This window comes from Lygodium microphyllum, chromosome 13, assembly GCF_053477565.2.
Source record: "Lygodium microphyllum isolate KBCC chromosome 13, Lygodium_microphyllum_v1.1.10, whole genome shotgun sequence".
Lineage (NCBI taxonomy): Eukaryota > Viridiplantae > Streptophyta > Polypodiopsida > Schizaeales > Lygodiaceae > Lygodium > Lygodium microphyllum.
This window is the reverse complement of record NC_141147.1, coordinates 113,578,130-113,599,476: the sequence shown is the minus strand read 5'-3', so window position 1 is coordinate 113,599,476 and position 21,347 is coordinate 113,578,130.

Genomic DNA, 21,347 nt, shown 5'->3' with positions numbered 1-21,347 from the left:
GATCAAATAGCTAACATTTTCACAAATGCATTGGGTGCATAAAAGCATCAAAAAATTTAAAGCTTACTTCAAGTTGTGAAGATACGGTTGAGCTTGAGGGAGAGTGTTGAGATGACAAGCTCAACACATGTAGATATTGATAATGGAGCACCTAGTTAGATAGATCCGCACATCTACACCATTGGTGATCATTATAACTCTTATATGGTCACTAACTTATTATATTTGGTTTGTTGCACCTACCTACAACTAGCATAGTTATAATGCAAGTCAATTAGTATAGTCAATTATACACTATTTGACTTAGTAGGCCACTTTCCTTTATGTTGTATCTTATTTATACTTTATGTGCATTGTATTATGAGTGAAAGAAGAAAAAGAGACCAACCAACATTTTGGTCTCCATCTCTCTTCCTGTGTTCTTAAGTGAGCTTCCTCTTATGTATATGGTGTGTGTTTGGCACAATAGCTCAAACAAGTCTCCCCACCACACGATTTGTGACACACAGAAGCAAATGATATTATATACAAAGACACATTATTGGTTTTCCAAATTAGCCTAAATCCCATGGTTAGAATGAGAACATCTCTATTCAAAGATAAGGAAGTTTTAGATGAGAAAAGTGTCAAGCTGTTAAATATTTTTAAGGTTGTGATTTGCAAGCATCTATGGATTAATAAGAACAAATTAGCTATTTAAAAAAAAGTAAGCAATTGAAAGATACTCTAATTAGAGTTTGCGGTGCTAAAATCCAAGCAAAGTCCAAAGCCCTTAGCAAGAAAGAGCAAGCATTGAAGGCAACCTTCATGCATTTTTCTAAGTGCCATGAAGGGTTTTGGTTTTTCTAGACTTATCAATTGATTATGTGAACATTTCTAAACATCAATTGATGATGTGCTCTTATACAATTTTTCAAAAAAGTGTTTACTCCGTAAGATTAATCTTTTTTTTCAAAGCATCAAGACTTTTGCATTGAGCTTAAAGTAGTAGGCAAACATCCTTTAATAAATAATCCAAAAAGAATATCCTTGAGCATAAAGTATTGTTTGCAATGGAAATTTTTTTGATGCATATTCTTATAGAATTTTTGGAAGCTTAGTTGATATGGATACATATAATATATATGGATTGTGAAAGAGGATTTTCTCAAATAAATATAATGAAGTCTCTTTGTAGAAGCTACCTAGGGTTAGAAACATTGAATATGATGTTTTTTTTCTATCATACAATGGTGAGGATGGTTCGAAAGAGCATCACAATTCCAATAAGCATCTTGTGGCTATTGGTTTGGAAGAGCATCACAATTCCAATGTGCATCTTGTGGCTGATGGTTTGGAAGAGCTCACTATTTCAATGTGATGACTATGTAAGAAAGTGTACTTCCTCATGGGACATTGGAGAATGTGTCATTAGTCTTGAAAATACTCTCTTTTGGGAATCCAAATTAATTCAATTACTAAATGCAAGTCTATTGGCTTTAGATGAAATTATCTAAAATTTATGTATTGAAATTTGAAGTGCTAGAGTTAAAAAGATATCCATGCTATTGGGAGGCTTGCAAAAAAAAGAAAAAATTGACCCTGCATAAAGAAAGGCAAGCTTAGAGGATGCCTTTCTAGACATTTTAGGGCATTAACTTGCAAAAACATACCAATAACTCACCCATCATATGAGGATCCCCTAGTTGAGCCTAGGGGTGCTCAAATGATTATATGTAGTTATGCACATATAGATGTTATAGATTGTGGTTTATCATTGCCAAAAATACAATATTAGTAATTCAATGCCCCAGTGCCTATAGTAGTCACATGCATACATGTAATTTTATCTATGTAGATTTGGAATTTTAACATTCAAGGTGTGAGTTTTAGAAGGGGTGAAAGTGAGTGTGGTATGACAAAGCACTCTCCCAATTTCACACTAAGGAGGGTTATTACAACAAGTGATGAAAAACTGGAAAGAACACGTGTGAACGCATCTAATGTAAAGAGGTTGGTCAGTTACTTAAAAGTGAATTAGGGAATGTACACGTGAATGCATCTAATGCAAAGATTTATTAGAAACCACAAAAGGGGATGTGAAGCATCATCAGAATGACTCATGGCACATCCATATAGATAAGATTGGATTGAATAGATTCGTAGAGTCATTGCCTACACTAGGTACACATATTGGAATGCAAGTTTGAGTGTGCCTAAATATTGTTTTGTTACCCTAGATTTTCTAATATACTTTGAGCCACCTTAATCTAGTGTGCTGATTTTGTTGTACACCCATGGATTTTCTCAAAGACTTTGAACCATCTTAATCTACTCTCTAACATGATCAGATCAAGATTAGCCATTTCAATGTGCTTCCACCAAATTCCAATATTTCAAGGATATGTTGGAGATAATCCCTTTGCTCAGATGTATATAGGAGAGAATCTCCTTTTATTTGTTTGGTAATAGGTTAATGGGATGAGTGGATGACGAGACATAAGAGAGTCATATAACCAAAACACATAGGGTAGTTGATATGGTGAATACAATACTTAACAAACTACTATACAGAAGTTGTTTAAATGACATCTAGGAGGCCCCCATTGTACCGTTTTCAATAGTGTAAACACAATCCAACCATACACCACATGTTGGTTTTTTGCATGTAGATCTAGTCCAAAACAAAGATCATACTTGAAGTCATTGATGTGAAAAAGACAGACCATGGTGCAAATGGTTAATTCATTACCAAAAATGTTGGGATTCCTAGCAATAGTTGCAAATCCTTTGTTGGTTGGTTCTATTAACTCTAGGAGCAATAGCAATTTGTTTTTCTTACTTTCAAGGTTCGAATGACTACAACTGTTGGATCGGAAGATCCAAGAATCTTTGATTGGACTAGCTTGGTACGAGTCTCAGTTTGCTGGCAGGAGACTCCCGGAACGCATATCCTCCCCCCCCCCCCCCCCCCCTTTGGAGGAAGCGAGTCTGGGGGACGTGTGACACGATCTAGAAACTCCGTCAACTTGACCCATGTGTGAGTTAGACAACCGCGACCCATGAAGTGTGAGCAAGCCGTGGCGTGGGAGGGATATCTGAGGTGTAATCTGCGTGTGACGTGATACGAAAGGTGTGAGCTAGGACGCAAAGGTGTCTACTTTGCATGTCGTGTGATGCATCCAAGTCACGACACAGGACTTGGGACCCTGTGGGGCCAGATAATGAACACAACACGCGCACCCGTACACACGCACACACACACACTCTCTCTCTCTCTCTCAACCATAACATGAAATAAAAGGTTGAGTTCCCTCTCATTGTGGGTTCCATAAAATATAGCATTCATCAGCACTACCACTGGTAATCGAATGTAGTCCGATCCTAGTCAACAAAAGATCATGAGAAATGAATATGCACAACCACGCAAGTTTCTTCCTCTTGTCAAATGCTCTTTCCAAAGGTATTGACATTGAGATTACAAATGATCATAGCAAGAATTAGATTGAGTGATGCACTCTCCATATGGGGTGACATTTTGCTAAAATGGCATCCTCTTCTATGTACAGAAAGTATAGATGGGAGCAATTAAGTACTTGAATAACTAGGTCATCATTTTTCATGTCCTAGCTGTACAATGGTGCTCTAACTGAGAATAAAAGGAGACTAGTGCCCATGTCTAGAAAAGTATCTATCATTAGTTTTGCAAGTGTCTCCAGGTGCCAAAATCAATGTGAAAAATGTACCATTCATCGTACAAAACAAAATGTATTTACCTTTATACAAGTGTTTGAAAGTGGCCAACCTACAAGAATCCTTAAAAGTTTTACTTCCAATCATAAGAACCATCTTTATTTCTCTCCTAGGATATAAGAGATTGAGAACCACCTTTACCAACATCTATGTGTGCGTGCATGCATACGCATGCATGCTAGATCTAGAAGCTCCATTGAGAGTGTAACATGATTGCATGCTTTTACAAAGGACAATTAATACATTGATATCCTATGTTTTCAAACTCCTCTCACTCTTTCTATATACATGTGGCTTGCTACATTATTGATGGATATAACTCTTGTATGTAAGCATACTTACAATAGGAACTATACATAAGGATGTTTTTTGCAAACATCACACAATAACATGTAGAAAATTTGTTTCCTTCCAATGTCATATATAAGGGGCTTGTTTCCTTCAAATGTCACACAATAATAATCCCCCTTATATATTTACAATTACATAGCCATATCAAGCACTCATAAATTTAGAATTTACAAATGGGACTGGTCATTGTTGATAGATTTTAAAGCTAGGTGTAAACTATACCCATGGTCAAAATTTCAACACTAACAAATTTATTTGTGAGAGAGGATGGCAAGATCGAAGCTCAGCATAGAAAACAATAGACTGTGAGAGTGAAGCACGACACCCAATGCAATAGACTGAAAGAGTGTAAACTGAAAGTACAAGGTACAACCCTTAAACCTTAGGATTGTAGGGAGTGTTCGCACCCGAACACGGTAAGTGCTCGTGTGTCATGAGCCCATACAAAATAATACTATAAGTCTGGGGAAAAAAAACTCTCCTACCGAAAATAAAAAGTGCCCCAGTGTCCTACTGATCACCGACACTCCTATGTGAGCGTAGACATAAGTGAGGCGTGAGTGAAATACCACACAAACCCCCCTGGAGTGAAGAATGATCAAGAGTACAAGGATCATCCGCCACCAAAGGAGATCAAATTTAAAGCATTGCAAAATGCTTGAAATTTGTCACGAGGAAGAGCTTTGGTGAAGATGTCTGCCACATTACGGGCGGTAGGACAATAGACAAGACTAATATCACCTACATGTACCCTCTCTCTGACAAAGTGATAATGTATCTCAATGTGTTTCGTGCGTGCATGAAACACTGGGTTCCGTGCCACTGCAATGGCACTCTGACTGTCAGTGAACAAAGGAGTAGGCTCCATAACAGATACATCCAGATTAGCTAGCAAGTGTCTAATCCATACGTATTCAACTGTGGTAGTGAAAGCTGCCTTGTATTCAGCTTCACATGACGATGTGGCAACAATGGACTCTTTCTTGCTAATCCAAGATATGCAAGACGAGCCAAGAAAGAAACAATTGCCACTAGTGGAGTGACGTGAATCATAATCACCAGCCCAATCTAAATCATTGTAAGCATGTAACCGCAATGGTCCCCCCTTAGCATAAAGCAATCCAAGAGATCTAGTACCGTGCAAGTAACGGAAGATACACTTAACAGCTTGCCAATGTGACATGAGTGGCTGATGCATATATCTGCTCAGGGTTAAAACTGCAAACTGTATGTCTAGCCTAGTGTTGCATAAGTAAATAAGACATCCAACTGCTGGCGCATATGTGTGTATATCAAACAAATCACTGTCATCATGTAATGACAGCTTTAGTCCACGTCCCATTGGTGTACAGACTGGCTTGCAATCCTATAAGCCAAACTTATCAAGAAGTTTACCAATGTATCTTGACTATGATAACCCAATACCTCTAGCATCATGTATGAACTAAATGCCCAAGTAATAATGCAAAGACCCCAAGTCTGACATGTCAAAAGTTTGCTGCAAATTTTGTTTAAATGTTGAAATCTGATCAACATGTATCCCTGTAAGCAAGAGGTCATCAACATAAAGACAAATGATCATCATGGATCCCCCTTCTTTACATACGTAAAGGGTAGACTCAGATGGGTTGTTTATGAACCCTTGGCTAAGCAAGAAAGCATCTATCTTTGCATACCAAGCTCTAGGAGCTTGTTTTAAACCATATAAAGCTTTTTTCAGCTTGCAAATGAAGTGTTCCAACCCCTCAACTGCAAAACCAATGGGCTGTTGTACATATACTTCCTCATGAAGTTCCCCATGTAAAAATGCAATTGATGCACAGTCCATCCATAATGAGCAGCCAAAGCAACCATAGACCTGATGGTTGTCACACAAGAAGTAAGAGCAAATGTCTCCTCATAGTCTAATGCCTTTCTTCTGTGCATAGCCTTTGGCTACAAACCTTATCTTGTATTTGTCAATGGATTCATCTACATTCCATTTCAGCTTGTAGAATATTTTGTTCCAATGGCTTTCTTCCCAAATGGCAAAGACACCAAATCCCATGTTTGATTCTTAATGATAGAATCCAATTCAACTTGCATTGCTGCCATCCAATGCACACTCTGTTGTGCATCCTCAAAACATTCAGGCTCCTCATCATCAAGGGTGCTTGCTGCCATAACAAACTCCATGGTATGTGCAATATCATGCATACGAGCTTGCCTTCTAGTACGACCAGCCAGGGGTGCATCCAAATGACTATCTTTCATAGTCTGTAAATACCATCTAGGCATTTCTATTGCCTCTTGACTGTGCATAAGCTCTTGCTGAATTTCAGTTTCAGCACTTTGCTCAATATTCAAATCAGCCAACGGCTGATTTTCTGCATTTTCCAAAGGAGCAGCTGGCTGAACATTAAGTTCACTTGCTGAAACTCTGTCTGAATCGCCAAAGGTAATGGGCTGCTAGCAGCCCTTCAAATACATCACGGGCAGCCTGATATGTGTCTAAACCAGCCACACGGACCATTCTGATTTTTCATCAAATAGTACATCCCTACTGACAAACACCTTGGAAACAGGATCATAGAGTCTGTAGCCTTTGCTCTCACTGCTATATCCCACAAAAATGCATTTAACAGCATTGGTATCTAACTTTTTTATGAGTACCTTTGGAATATATGCATATGCAAGGCACCCAAAGGTATGAAAGTGTGCAACAAAAGGTTTCCAGCTGTTCCAAAAGGTGTAATTTTCTTTAAAGCTTTGGTGGGATATCTGTTCAAAACATGGCAAGCACACATGATTGCTTCCATCCAAAAACTGTGAGGCAAGCTCTTTGCCTTCAGCATACATCTGGCCATCTCCATGAGTGGCCGATTCTTCCTCTCTGCAACCCCCATTCTACTGTGGAGTATAAGCAGTAGTGTACTGATGGACAATACCCTTCTACTTCAAAAAAGAATTCAACATAAAGGACATGTATTCTCCCCCCAATCCGAACAGAGAGTCTTAATTTTACAACTAGACTCGTTTTCAAGAAGTGCAATAAAAGCCAAGAATGCATCATACACTTCTGACTTTTTGACTAAAGAGTAGACCCAGCAAAATCGAGTAAAGTCATCAATAAAAGTCACAAAATAGTAACATCCTCCCAATGACTTTGTCTGCATAGACCCACGTACATCTGAATGCACTAATCGCAATTTGGCTGTTGCTCTAAAAGCAACATCACGGGGAAACGAAAAACAATGCATTTTCCCCAAAATACATCCTTCGCACAAGTGCTCAAAAGGTCTCTCCAGTAGAGGTAATCCATCTAGTATCTGCATACGTTGCAAGAGCATCAAGTTACCAAAGTTCACATGCCCCATCTTAGCATGCCATAACTCCGTCTGTATCATAGTAGGAGTAAGAGTGGATGTCAAATACACTGACTGATTAACTGAAAGAGCATCCGAACTCGTATAACCCATGACATAAAGTGCCTGTCAAGACCAAAGTCATGTGTTCTTTGTCTCTCACCATGTATCTATCATCATCGAATGTGACCTACAATCCACAACATACCAAAGAAGAAATAGAGAGTAAATTCTTCTTTATGCCTGGCACGAACAAAGCATCCTGTAGGCGGAGAATAGAGCCATCAATGGCTGTGAGCACAATCTCCCCAATACCTCGAACAGGGTATGATGCATTATTGGCATACAATACAGACTTGCCAACTCGAGCAGCACTAACAGAAGCAAATAAATCTTTGCGAGATGTAATATGCCTAAAAGCACCACTGTCAAAAAACAAAGTGTCTGCATCCTCAGTAGAGCTAAATGCTCGATCTGCCCAAGAGGTGTCATAATTGCATGTGTAAAAACAATAGTCCCTGTTTGCAAAAAAGGACGCGGACTCGGTAGCAGTGAAAGGAGCATCAAAAACACACATTCTTGACTCTTTCTTCTCGTTGGCGATTTGCTTCCTTCACTCAGTGATGTAGTGGCTTGGCTTCTTGCAATAATGACATTTGCCCTTTTTGGCTTGCGTGCCCCTTGTTTTTTGTATAGAAGTCCCAAAACTCTACGAAGCATTCTTCACTTGGTTGCCTTTGCCCTTATGTCTAGCCATAAAAGCCTGCTCAGAGGCTATAGCATCCACACCACTATTTCTTCTTGTTTGCTCCTCCTCTAGAAGCAAACTCACTAACTGAAGAAAAGTGATTGGCTGTGCGGCAATCCTCATGATGAGGTTTAAGGCCGTATATAAAGCCAAGTACAAAGGAGGTAATGAGTTCAAAGTGATAGATATCATCCATGCATCCGAATAGTACTCATCAACATTCATGAGTTGCTCTCGCTAGTCCTGAATTTTGTTCAAGTTATCCTAAACAGAATCACCTTTATCCATTTTCAATGTCTCTAGCTCTTTCTTTAAGAAGGAGATGCGAGTCTCATTCTTGCCTACAAATATCTGCTCCAAAGCTAGCCAAGCTTCTCATGAAGAAGCTGTTGAACGAATGTGGGGGATAATTGACTGCTAAACTGCCAATACAATCAGCGACAAAGCCTGTGCATCCCGTGTATCCCATGCTTTTTGAGCTGCTGATCTTTGTGGAAGTGACTGAAGTGGAGCAGGCTGAGGTGCACGTTGTGCACGTCCTCCTGGAGAAGGAGTAGCTGGAGCCACAACTCTAGGTCGAGCTTCTTCTCCACTGACATAATCCCAAAGATTTTTTGCCACAAGTACATTCTTCATCATGAAGGACCAAAGTGAATAGTTATTTCCTTCCAATCTATCCTCTTTGGATGCATATGAAGACATCTCCTCCCTGATTTGCCATGATTATCAATTACCAAGAAAAAGAAAAAGAGCAATGTCGAAGCAGGACCACATTGGAAATCTGAAAATTTCCAAAAATTGTAGGAAATAACTTTCTACAATTAGTATACAGAGGTGCACTCAGTCAAAAGTGTCTTTAATGCACGCAATTCAATGTGCAGTTAGAGTTCAGCAACACTATACCAGCAAAATCCCCAAAAATTCCTGCTTTAAATTTGTTCAAAACAATCTTTTTGTGGCTATAACTGCAGTGCGTATGTCAATGTCCTCAGAAAACACGAAAGCCCCAAAATTTTTTATGAATGTGCCCAAGAAATTTGCATCCAAAGTGTCCCAGATACATTTCTCAATGTTGTGCATGTTGCGTAAGAACCCCTGCTTCCAGAAATTTATGCTGGAATTAAAATTTTAAAAAAATACCCAAAATTTTACGGGTTGACTGGCGGCATTGACTGGCGGCAGGTGTCAAGCAGATTGACTGGCGCTTCAAACGGGCTGTCTGCAACTGACGTGACGAGACAGTTGGACAAGCGGCCATCTCAAGCAGGTGTCAGGCGGCATGATTGACGGGCGGAGCATGCAGCAGCTGGCGGTACGTCTGAAGGCTGTGATACCAGGGGCACGACAGGTGATGAACGGCACAAGGCGCAATCAACGGGGGAACAGGAGGCATCAAGCGAGTACTGACAGGCTTAGCGACTGCTGGCGGCGTTGAAGGCAGGCACAGGCGAGGCATGCAGCAGTCTGGCAGGTGGTGCAGCACAAGGGGTGAGCACTGGTCCAAGCAGGCACTGGTCTCAGGCAAGGTGACTACTGGAGCGAAGCATGTGCAATCTGGACTGGCGGGGCAGCAGGCGTCTGGCTAGACAGCTTCAAGAAGCAGGTGAGCTGCTGCAGGTAGTGCTGAAACTGACCAGGGGGAGCAATGGTGACACGGAACATTGTTGGACTGAGCCAGAAGCTCCCAAAGACTGAGCAAAGCTGAGCTGAACTGCACTGAGCAGAACAGAGCCAATGCTCTGATACCAAATGTGAGAGGATGGTAGGATCGAAGCTTAGCACAGAAAACAGTAGACAGTGTGAGAGTGAAGAACGACACCCAATGCAATAGACTGAAAGAGTGTAAACTGAAAGTACAAGGTACAACCCTTAAACCTTAGGGTTGTAGGGAGTGTTCACACCCGAACATGGTAAGTGCCCGTAAGTGTGTCATAAGCACATACGAAATAATACCATAAGTCTGGGGGAAAAAACCTCTCCTACCAAGAGTAAAAAGTGCCCCAGTGTCCTACTGATCACCGACACTCCTATGTGAGCGTAGGCGTGAGGCATGAGGGAAATACCCAACATTATTGCCTTCTTTTTCTTGTGCACAAACAATCCCACCTACTACTTTATTCTACTTCTTTTTGTTGTGCACAAACAATGAAGTCTGTGTTAAATTAGTTAGAGGGTGGTAAATTTGTGCACAAATAACCCAAATTGGTGTTACATTAGTTGAACAGTGGGAAATCCTATTCTATCTCACATATGCAAAATTCTCTTGTTTATTGCAAACCACACCCAAGGTACAAACTATTAGCCTTTATTTTTCTCATACATAAAGAATCCATGTCATTCCCATACAAAAATTTATAAATGTGACTAATCATCATTAAAAGATTTTAATATTGGGTGCAAACTATGCCCAAGTTAAAAACTATATACACAAACAATCTAACTCACATTACATCCCATTACTTTCTACTTTAGTGTTGTACACAATCAATCCAACTTGGTGTTAAAGTAGTTACATGGTGTTCAGTTTACACACAAATGATGACGAGGAAAAACAGGAGGAGGGCAAAGGGGAAGAGGGCACAAGGACAAGGTGGAGAGGGAAGCGATGGTGGGAGAGAGCATGCCATTGTGCTATCCATGATGGACTCCATGAACTGGCATAACTTCTACAAATGTACCATCATGAGCAACACAAAGACAAGTGCAACATCTACATGCAATCAGGTACTAGCTTTTCTACCTCTTCCACCAATTGTGCCATATATGCACTTCCATTGAGTGAGAGAAAGGATGGGGCAGCCATGGATGCAACATCTCTCTCTCTCTCTCTCTCTCTCTCTCTCTCTCTCTCTCTCTCTCTATATATATATATATATATATAGGCGCATGGGTGCAAAGCGCAAGCAAAAGATATCATTGCAATCTCTATCTACTATAGAATCCTCACATCCCTAAAACATAGCAAAGAAGAGCGAGAGAACAATCCATGTGCACTCCTTCAATATACCATAGTAGAGAGACATTAAATAATTTTTTTTTACTTTCTTTCCATTTTAAAAAGTTAAGGCAGGTTTGGAACCATACTCTAGTTGCCATGTAGGGTTGGTATGAGGTTTGGAAGATCACTCAATTATAATACAGTCCTTTGTTTTTGCAAGTAAAATGTGGCTGATTATATTACTCAAAAAAACTGATTACAACGGAATGCTCATGCTTGACAGACTAGTTGGAGCTAGTGCAAGGTCATAAATACATCATGTGTGCAAGCCTCTCAAGGCGGTCAAGGCGGTCTGGGGGGGGATGGGGGCAAGAAGCCATTTGGTTTTGGATTTTGAGGGGGGGGGGGGCCTAGTCCCATCAACCGCCGTGGAGGGAGTGGATGATGGAGGTCCAGAGCTCTATCAAAGTCACTTGTACCTAAAGTCTCTCCCCACCAAAATCCTTCTGACACTGCGCCTTCCAGATGTGCCCTCCAGTAAGACTCCCTACGATCTCCCGTACCTTAGAGCGGTCTGCTGTGGCCTCCAGTACCTGGCAAATGGGTAGAGCCTCCAAGCCAACCACTGCACATGACCCAACCTCAGTGATGAAGATCGTGTCCTACATCCCAACCTCATACAAAAGGTGACGGCCCTGGCTGACTGCTTGCCAGTAGAAAGCTCCCCATGCAATACATCCAAGGTTGGGTGCTAGACGGCAAAGAATGCGGCAAGCTCCTCTCCACACGAGTTGTGCCGACTCACACGACCAAAGGCAGTGCTTTGGAGTTTCTAGAAACTGTTGTGTGCAACGTTTACACCCTCCATCCTTCTACATCTGGGCTAGCCAACTTCCCACCGCCAAGCCTCCATGTGCCAACAGCCATAAGAAATATGATACCCTCCTCGGCCTCCAGTTGTCCGCCGAAAAGCATCTGTGATACTATGCTCTGCCTAGTATCTACTATGCTCTGCCCAGTATCTACTACGCGAAGGCGACCAATCCATGTCCTCCTGCATCAGTACGTGTTTGTCAATCCTCGCTATGTACTCCACGAACCTCGATGGCTTCTTGGCAACCGCAATGGCCGGCCATAGCCACTCTCTAGGGTCCCACTCTAGCTCATCAAGGTTTGCTCTCCCATGTCTAGAGGCGCCACTCCCGGAACTCCTCCCAGAACACATAAGGGTCCAGATGCCATGTCTTCCCCTGAAGGCCAACCACCCGAATCTTCCTCCACGGAAGGGCAACCATCCCCTCATCCTTCTGCCCTTTGTCAAGGACCAAACGCCCCCCCTCCTGCACGGTGAGGAAGTTCCATGTGGGATGCCGCCCACTCTACCTGCCACCTGTAGGGGGATACCTGTTGGTGAAAATCTAGTGGCCCATACCTCACCAAACTCTACCGGCTCTCATATCGGGGGGTCAAGCCACTCCTGAGGTATCGCTATGTCAATCTCCCTTCTCCTCAACTCAACTCCTCTCTAACAACCTGATGTCTACTGCGACACTCTTGGTCCACCATCCTGTACACCTCCCACCATGTCCTGATGGTTCGAGTAGGGCTGGTGACAGATGACTCTGAAGAAGACCATAAAAACCAGAGAAAGCTGTCGGGATGAATGAGCACGAGTGATTCCTTTCACCTCCCAGCCTTGCCTAGTATATTGCTAGCCAGACCACCGTGATCCGATTGCCAGCCGTCAAACCTTGGTGAGTCCTACTATTCTTGGACTCTCTTTAGTTCTAGGCTCCCCTTAACCCTGCTCGGGCGCCCAAGAGCCCGGACGGTCATCCTCGTGCGTGTTCCCCTTGATTTACCTTAATGTCACATTCAATGTTTGTGACCTTAATGTCACATTAAATATCACTTTAATGTCACATTAATGTCACATGTCCTTTCCCTTAAGAATCGGTTTCGTCCTCGAAAACGATACTTGGAAGGTCTAACTGTAAATTGGGAAACTTTTTCTTTAAAGTACTTACTCGCTCCCATGTTGAGCTTTCTTCTGAACAATCTTTCCACTTAACCAAACATTCTTGATAAATAGTATTCCTTGTTCGCCTATTACGAACATTTAATATTCTTTCTGGTTCATGTGGATTAGATTGGTCATTGAATAGCTCCTCAATGTCATCATTTAAGATTAGATTATCCAAATCACCCAGCTTCTTCCTTAATTTACTTACATGAAAAACTGGATGTATTTTACTACCAGCAGGTAGTTGAAGCTTGTAAGCCAATTCTCCCACCTTTTTAAGTATTATGAAAGGACCACAATACCTCGGTGAAAGCTTTGGACATTGTCCCTTTTTCATAGTTTTAGTTTGTTCAGGCACTCCAATTCTCCTTCTTCAAAGGAGATGTCTCTTCGGTGAGGATCTGCATATGCTCTAGCTCGATTTTAAGCCTTTTTAATATTTTCTTGAGCAAATTTTAACATACTATTCATATCCTCCAAAAAAGTCTTTAGCTGCCTGAACCTTTTCCTTATGCAGTCCTACTGCAAAAGGAGCTCTGGGCTGAAACCCATACATTAACATAAATGGACTATATCCAGTGGAAGAGTGCTTGGCACTATTATATACAAACTCTGCTATCGGTAAATACTCTTCCCAATTAGTTTGCCTTTTACTTACATATGCCCTAAGCATATCTTCAAGGATTTGGTTAACCCTTTCAGTTTGCCCATCTGTTTGCGAATGATCCGCCGTACTCATGCTAAGTTTAGTATCCAATTTCCTAAATACCGCACGCCAAAATTGGCTATCAAATTTTCTATCCCGGTCAGAAACTATATTTGCCGGAAGGCCATATAATCGGTATATGTTCTCTACAAACAATCTAGCCAATTCTGGTGTTTTAACATCAGTTGAAGTTGGAATGAACCTAGCCATTTTGGTTAACCTATCCATAATCACCCACACAGTCGTGCCCCCTCTGTGTTCTAGGTAAAGCAACAATAAATTCCATGGAGATACTCTCCCATTTTCCCGAAGGAATCTCTAGTGGATGGAGAAGTCCTCCCATTTTCAATCTTTCAGCTTTATTAACCTGGCATTTATTACATTTGACCACATAGTCAAGGACGTCCTTATTCATTCCAGGCCAATAGAACTGCCTTTTAATAAGACTGTAAGTCTTATTAACTCCTGGATGTCCCGCGCTAGGGATATCATGACACTCAAAGAGTATCTGGCGCCTTATTTCTATATCTTTCGGGACACATACCCTACCCTTGTAGAGTAAATAACCATTATCAATGGTAAAATTCTTCCACTTGAATCCAGTTTGAGCAACCTCTGATGCTCCATTTCCTTGTTGAACATTGTCAGATATTCCTTCCTCAGTAGAAGCACTTTCATTTGGATCCCCATTTTTTATTGCTTCCCATATGTTGAAATATCCCGGATCAACCTGGCATTTCCCTTTTAAAGATTCAAGCAAGTTGGAAGTGAACTGAGTAAAACTCAATTCATTAATGATGGGCATTCTGCTGAGTGCATCAGCTACTATATTATACTTTCCTTTTCTATATCTTATCTCATAGTCGAACTCTTGGAGGAGTTCGGCCAATCTGGCTTTACGCCCGTGTAAATCCGGTTGATCATTAAGCCACTTAATGCTTTCATGATCCGATAAAATCAAAAGTTTGGCACCGTACAGATAGTGCCTCCATTTCTTCATTGCATGTACTATTGCATACAGCTCCCTCTCATGAACAGAATAATTCTGTTTTGCACGGTCTAATTTCTTGCTTTCAAAAGCAACTGGTCGACCTTCTTGTAATAAGACCGCGCCTATCGCCTTATCACTGGCATCAGCTTCAACCACATATGGTTTATTGGGATCCACTATTAATAATACTGGAGCTGTAGCAATAGCTACCTTAAGTTTTTGAAAACTTTCATTTTGGTCTGTTCCCCAATTAAAACTTTTTCCTTTTCCTTTAAGTTGGTCAATCATTGGAACAGCTATTTTGGCATAATCTCGAATGAATCTACGATAAAATCCAGATAAACCTAGGAAGATCTGCAGCTCTTCCAGGTTCCTTGGAGATGGCCATTCAATAATTGCCCTTACTTTTTCTGGATCCATGTTGATTCCCTCTTTTGAGATAATATGCCCCAAATATTTGACCTCTTGTGCAAAGAATTCACATTTAGTTTTCTTCGCATAAAGGGAATGTGTTCTTAACAGTTGGAATACTAATCGTAAGTGTTCCAAATGTTCTTCTCTTGATTTACTAAAGATCAAGATATCATCCAAGAAGACTACTACAAAATGTCCTAGATAGGGCCGTAAAACACTATTCATCAACTTTATAAAGGTAGCTAGTGCATTAGTGAGGCCAAAAGGCATCACCAAAAAATCATAATGCCCGTATCTAGTACGAAATGCTGTCTTGGAAACATCTTGTGCCTTAATTCTTACTTGGTGATAACCTGATCTTAAATCTATCGTTGTGAAGAATTTTGCCCCTTGTAATTGATCAAAAAGATCTTCCATTCTAGGCATAGGAAATTTATTCTTCACCGTTATTTTACTAAGTGCTCTATAGACAACACAAAGTCGCATAGAACCATCTTTTTGCTTTACTAATAAAATTGGTGAAGCCCAAGGTGAATTACTGGGTTGTATAAACCCTTTATCAAGGTAATCCTTAATTTGTCTTTCAACTTCTTGATGCTGTGTTTCACTTAACATATACGGTGGTTTAGAAATAGGGTGTGTATCTTTATTTGTGTCAATTGGGTGATTTATATCACCCCTATCTGGTAGAAGGCCACTTGGTAAATCAAAAGGAAACATATCTTTAAAATCATCTAATAAACTACTTAATTCATTATTTACATTCAACTCACAAACATAAGAAAATTGTTGCTTTATATTACAGAAAGTGAAAGTGTTCTGTACAGGAAGAGACCATAACATATATACCTCACAAACTTCCTTCTTTATCAGCTTCTGAACTTCAGTAAAACACAGCAAAGGATTATCAGATACTTCATGTTCACCTTGAATGACAAAAGTCTTACCATCTCTTTCAAATTCCAGTGTATTATGATGGTAACTACGTTTTAAGGATGGTTCCAATCCCCATAGCCACTCCCTCCCTAGAGCATTATCAGCTCTTTCCATGTTCATAATTTGGAAATCAAGTTTATCTTTATATCCTTGAATCTCAATTTCCAAATTGGATACCATTGTATCCCATATTTTATTGTCTTGGCCTTGCATCATACGAACAACATATTGATACCCACTCTTTTGTTGGGGAAGTTTCAATTTTTTGACAAGTGCATAATTAATAAAATTATGTGTAGCAGAGTCATCAATCATGACTCTAACTCTCTTTCCAGCTATCAATCCATGTACTCTAAGTAAATCATGTGGCCCAAAAGTAGGCTGCCACATAGAAGTCGACATACAACACTTGTGTTGTACATCCATGTGCAAGACCTCTAAAGATTTGTACTTTTCATGCCCCTTTAATTCTAAGGTCTGTACTACATGGATCTGTTTTTCTTTTCCCTTGCCCTTGTCCTTATCCTTTCCTTTGTCTTCCCCCTTTTTCTTTTGAGGGCAATTCCAAGCAGCATGGTTAGGGGATAGGCAATTGAAACACAACTTTTCTTTTTTGGCCTTATCAAAGTCATCAGGACTTAACTTTGGCCTCACATATGGTTTCTTTTCAAAAGGTTGTGCGGTATTTTATTTGCCTCCTTTAAAGTTCGCCACCACTTATATGCTTTGGGCCCCAAAGTTAAACTAGCCTCCAGTGCTTGGAGATGTGGTGGGGTCTTTTTAAGTTTATGTAAATCTTCCCATTTTTGGAGGAAATTAAAGATTGTATCTTTATTTCTATCTTTTTCCTCCCCGTGAAACTGAGGGGGTTTCATATCCTTTAGGATTATCCCTCAACTTGTGGTGGGGTTCCTTAGGATCTCACATAGTCACATCTAAATCTTTCGATGAAGATGGGACATCCGAGGTTTCTATCTTATTTTTATCTCTTTCTAACAATAAAGTTAATTGAGATTTTATTTCAGTGAGTGTTTGGGTTAAAAATTCCATTTGAAACCCCTGAGCTTACGCACGAGCAGTAAGATCATCAAATTGTTCTCGTGTAGCAAAAAATTCTTCCCACTGTTCTTCTTGCATCTCTGGTTCATGGGGATCTACCATAGGGTGGTCCCCAGAACTAGAACCTTCCATTACTCCCTCTTTCGCTTTTTCTGCCATTAATATACTGGAATTTGAAAGCAAAGATAAGAAATTTGCATACAAAGTAAAGTACTTCCCTGATTTTAATGACAGGGCAGCTGCTGCTGGATTTATTAGTAACCCCAAAGAGTGAGGAACAATCCTTATCTTCCCGGACTAGACCAGTCACGCTGAAAATGAAGTTCTTCGGCAGAAAACGAGACGATCACTTGGACCACAAATATGTCTTTTATATGTGTGACAAATCTGACTGATTTCAGTCCGTTGGTGGCGATTTAAATGCTGGCTCAGTCAGGAGGAAACAATATTACTGCAAAATTGCTCCTTGAAGACAGCTGTGTGACATATATAGCCTGAATGCTATCTGGTACTTATCATCACGACTACAGCAGTCGTCTTCATGTTTCGCCTCACAGCTGACGCCTTTTTCACATTTCGCCCTTCGTTGACCACAATCGGATCCCTTTTCGCCTCACGCCGGGTCGTTTTGCCTCACGCGTGGTCGTTTCGCCTCACGCCGGGTCGTTTTGCCTCATGCGTGGTCGTTTCGCCTCACGCCGGTCGTTTCGCCTCACGCCTGGTTGTTTTGCAAAGTGTCACACTTACGTGACGTGGCACACCACAAGTGACCACTTCGAAAAAAAATCTTCGATGGCTCACTAATGGCGGGCGACCCTCAATCGACTGGCGACCTGGCGGGCGACGGGTGACCTGACGGATGACGGACAACCTGACGAGTGACAGACGACCTGGCGGATAACGGATCATGTCCATTGATCCATAGGCTCTGATACCAATGACAGATGACTCTGAAGAAGACCATAAAAATCAGAGAAAGCTGTCGGGATGAATGAGCACGAGTGATTCCTTTCACCTCCCAGCCTTGCCTAGTATATTGCTAGCCAGACCATCGCGATCCGATTGCCAGCCGTCAAACCTTGGTGAGTCCTACTATTCTTGGACTCTCTTTAGTTCTAGGCTCCCCTTAAACCCGCTCGGGCGCCCAAGAGCCCGGACGGTCATCCTCGTGCGTGTTCCCCTTGATTTATCTTAATGTCACATTAAATGTCACTTTAATGTCACATTCAATGTTTGTGACCTTAATGTCACGTTAAATATCACTTTAATGTCACATTAATGTCACAGTTGGCCTCCCAACCAGCCCATTGAATGTGGGGGCGCTCACAAATTTGTAACCCATCCCGATCTCTTACCTGGGGGTTGCTCGACTCGGCTAGGACCTCTGCAACCTCCTCTGCGATCCGGTCCCTCCTATCCCACTCCCTAGTCCAAAGCTGCTCAATCTATCTCTTCACCTCCTCCTCCTATAGATCGAGTCAGGGATCCGACAGGATTGTGTGTCTAGGACAGAGGCTGGGCCATCAAGTATCAAGAGAACCATACAGTGATCAGACAAAGTGGTGACACTCAACTTCCCTATTTGGCCTCCCGAGAGCATCCCCTCTCTCCCACATAAAACCTGTCCAGCCACTCCAACAAAACTCCACCTAGCCGCGTGTATCCCCAAGAGCTCAATTGGTTGCTAAGGGTTTTAAGCAAGAGCATGGTATTGACTTTGATGAAATCTTTTCTCATGTGGTCAAGATGGCCACCCTACGCTTAGTCTTAGCCTTGGTTGCACAACTTGACCTGGACTTATACCAGATGAATGTCAAGATGGCTTTTTTACATGGGGACTTGTATGATGAGATTTACATGGAGTAGCCTAAGGGCTTTACAGACCTTGGTAGGAAACACCTAGTGTGCAAGCTAAAGAAGAGTCTATATGGCTTGAAGCAGGCACCTAGAAAATGGTACCATAAGTTTGATGCATCCATGCAGTCGCAGGGCTACAGCCGCAGTGCTATGGATCCGTGCTTGTACACGAAGAAAGTCCGTGACGGTTCTTTACTAATTTTGGTACTCTATGTGGATACATGTTAGCAGGGACAGCTCATGAGGAGCTAGATGCTCTTAAGGCTCAGCTCAAGAAGAGCTTTGAGATAAAAGATCCGGGACAGACCTCTCATATACTTGGTATGCACATTACGCACGATCGATCTAAGGGACTACTCTATCTATCACAGAGGGAGTACATTCATAAATTCCTTAAGCGCTTCCGCATACAGGATGTTGAGCCTATTGGCTGTCCATTACCTTCTCATGTGAAGGTTTCCCAGGTCGATTGTCCGCAGACAAATGAGCAGAGGGCCCAGATGGCCAAGATTCCCTATGCATCAGCCATGGACAGTCTTATGTATGCCATGATAGCCACCCGTCCAGAAATTGCTTTTGCAATTGGGGTTGTGGCACGTTATATGGCTACACCTCGCAAAAAACATTGGGATGTCGTGAAGGGTATCATGAGGTACCTGAAGGGCACAGCAAATATGTGTCTTTGTTCTGGCAACTAGGATACAGGAGTCATGGGATACACTGACTCTGATTATGTAGGACATGCAGATAGTAGGAAGTCCACTTTTGGCTATGTGTTCACTTATGTTGGAGGTGCTATCTCTTGGATGTCTAGGGCGCAGAAGTGTACGGCCCTTTCTACTACAAAGACCGAGTATATTGCAGCCACAGAGGCTTGCAAGGAGGCTATCTGGTTAGGCCATTTGATTGCAAACCTTGGTATGACAGATGCTACGCCTACACTGCATTCGGATTCTACGAGTGCCATTCAATTGGCCAAGAATCCGATCTTCCATGCGAAGAGGAAACATATTGAGGTGAGGTATCACTTCATTCGCGAGGTCGTTGAGGACAGGTCTGTTGACCTTGTCAAGATTCTGACTGAGCAGAATCTTGCAAACTTGCTCATGAAGAGCCTCATTACTGAGCGCTTTGCCTTCCTCGGGAGATTGATAGGCATTGGATGAGATAATATCTTTTTCCTCATCTTGTTGTAAATGTGTACATGTTGTACTGTCTTTTCTTTTTTCTCTCTCTCACTGGGGTAGATTCGCATTTAAGTGGGAGGTTGTTAGGGGCAAAGGCGCCTCTGCCTAGCTGCCCGTGCATTACTACACTGACAGTACCCGCCACTGCACACTGTAGGTAACGGGTGCCCATCACAGTCACTTATTCTTTATTCTTTTAGTGACAATTTGAATAAAGGAAGGCCCGGCCAAACATTGTGGTTGTTGGAGTTCCCACTTTTGAGTCTCTCTCTCTCTTGGCTCTTGCTCTCCATCCGTCATAGCTCTTACCACCAAGCTTCTTTCACCTCCTGCTAGTAGGAAGACTTTCCATGCCTCTTGCTCCTCCCCAACCATGCCCTAGTAGTTTTTTCTTCTGCCCTACTGGTCCTCTACGGCCTCCAAGTTGTTGAAGTCTCCTCCAATAATCTAGGAGTCCACCTTTGGGAGTCCTGTTGCGATCTCCACCTAGAACCTGCTACATGCCCTAACCTCAATAGGGACATAGACATTGAGAACTCCAAGGCACAAGTCCCCAATATCTGATCTGATCCATAGAACCCTCCCTACCATAATTGTCTCGTGGTCACATACACAAGCGGTGAGACTTGGGCCAATAGAGGTGCATACACCTCCACACCTGTCGTGGGCGTTGATGGCGTGCTCCCAGTAAGTGTGTGAACTGCCTAGGAGTACCTTCCCTACCCGATGGACCTAGGCGAGAGTGAGCTTTTGCTCCTACAAAAGTAAGATATCGATCCGTCCAACTAGGGCAAGCTGCAACTCCTGCTGAACAATCAACTTACTGGAACCATGTGCCCCACTGTAGTGGAGGTGATTCACATTCCAAGATGCAAGATGTAAACTCATAAGGAAACATGTAACTAACCGAACAGGCATCTGTTCGGTGTGGAAGCTACTAACGAAGAAATAGAGCTATGGGGCATGCGGATCCGCTTTGCTGTAGGCCGGGATGGTGAACTCCATTCCCCCATGGTGGCCCTCGAGCGAGACCATGGGGGTGACGAATACTCTTGGTGGTA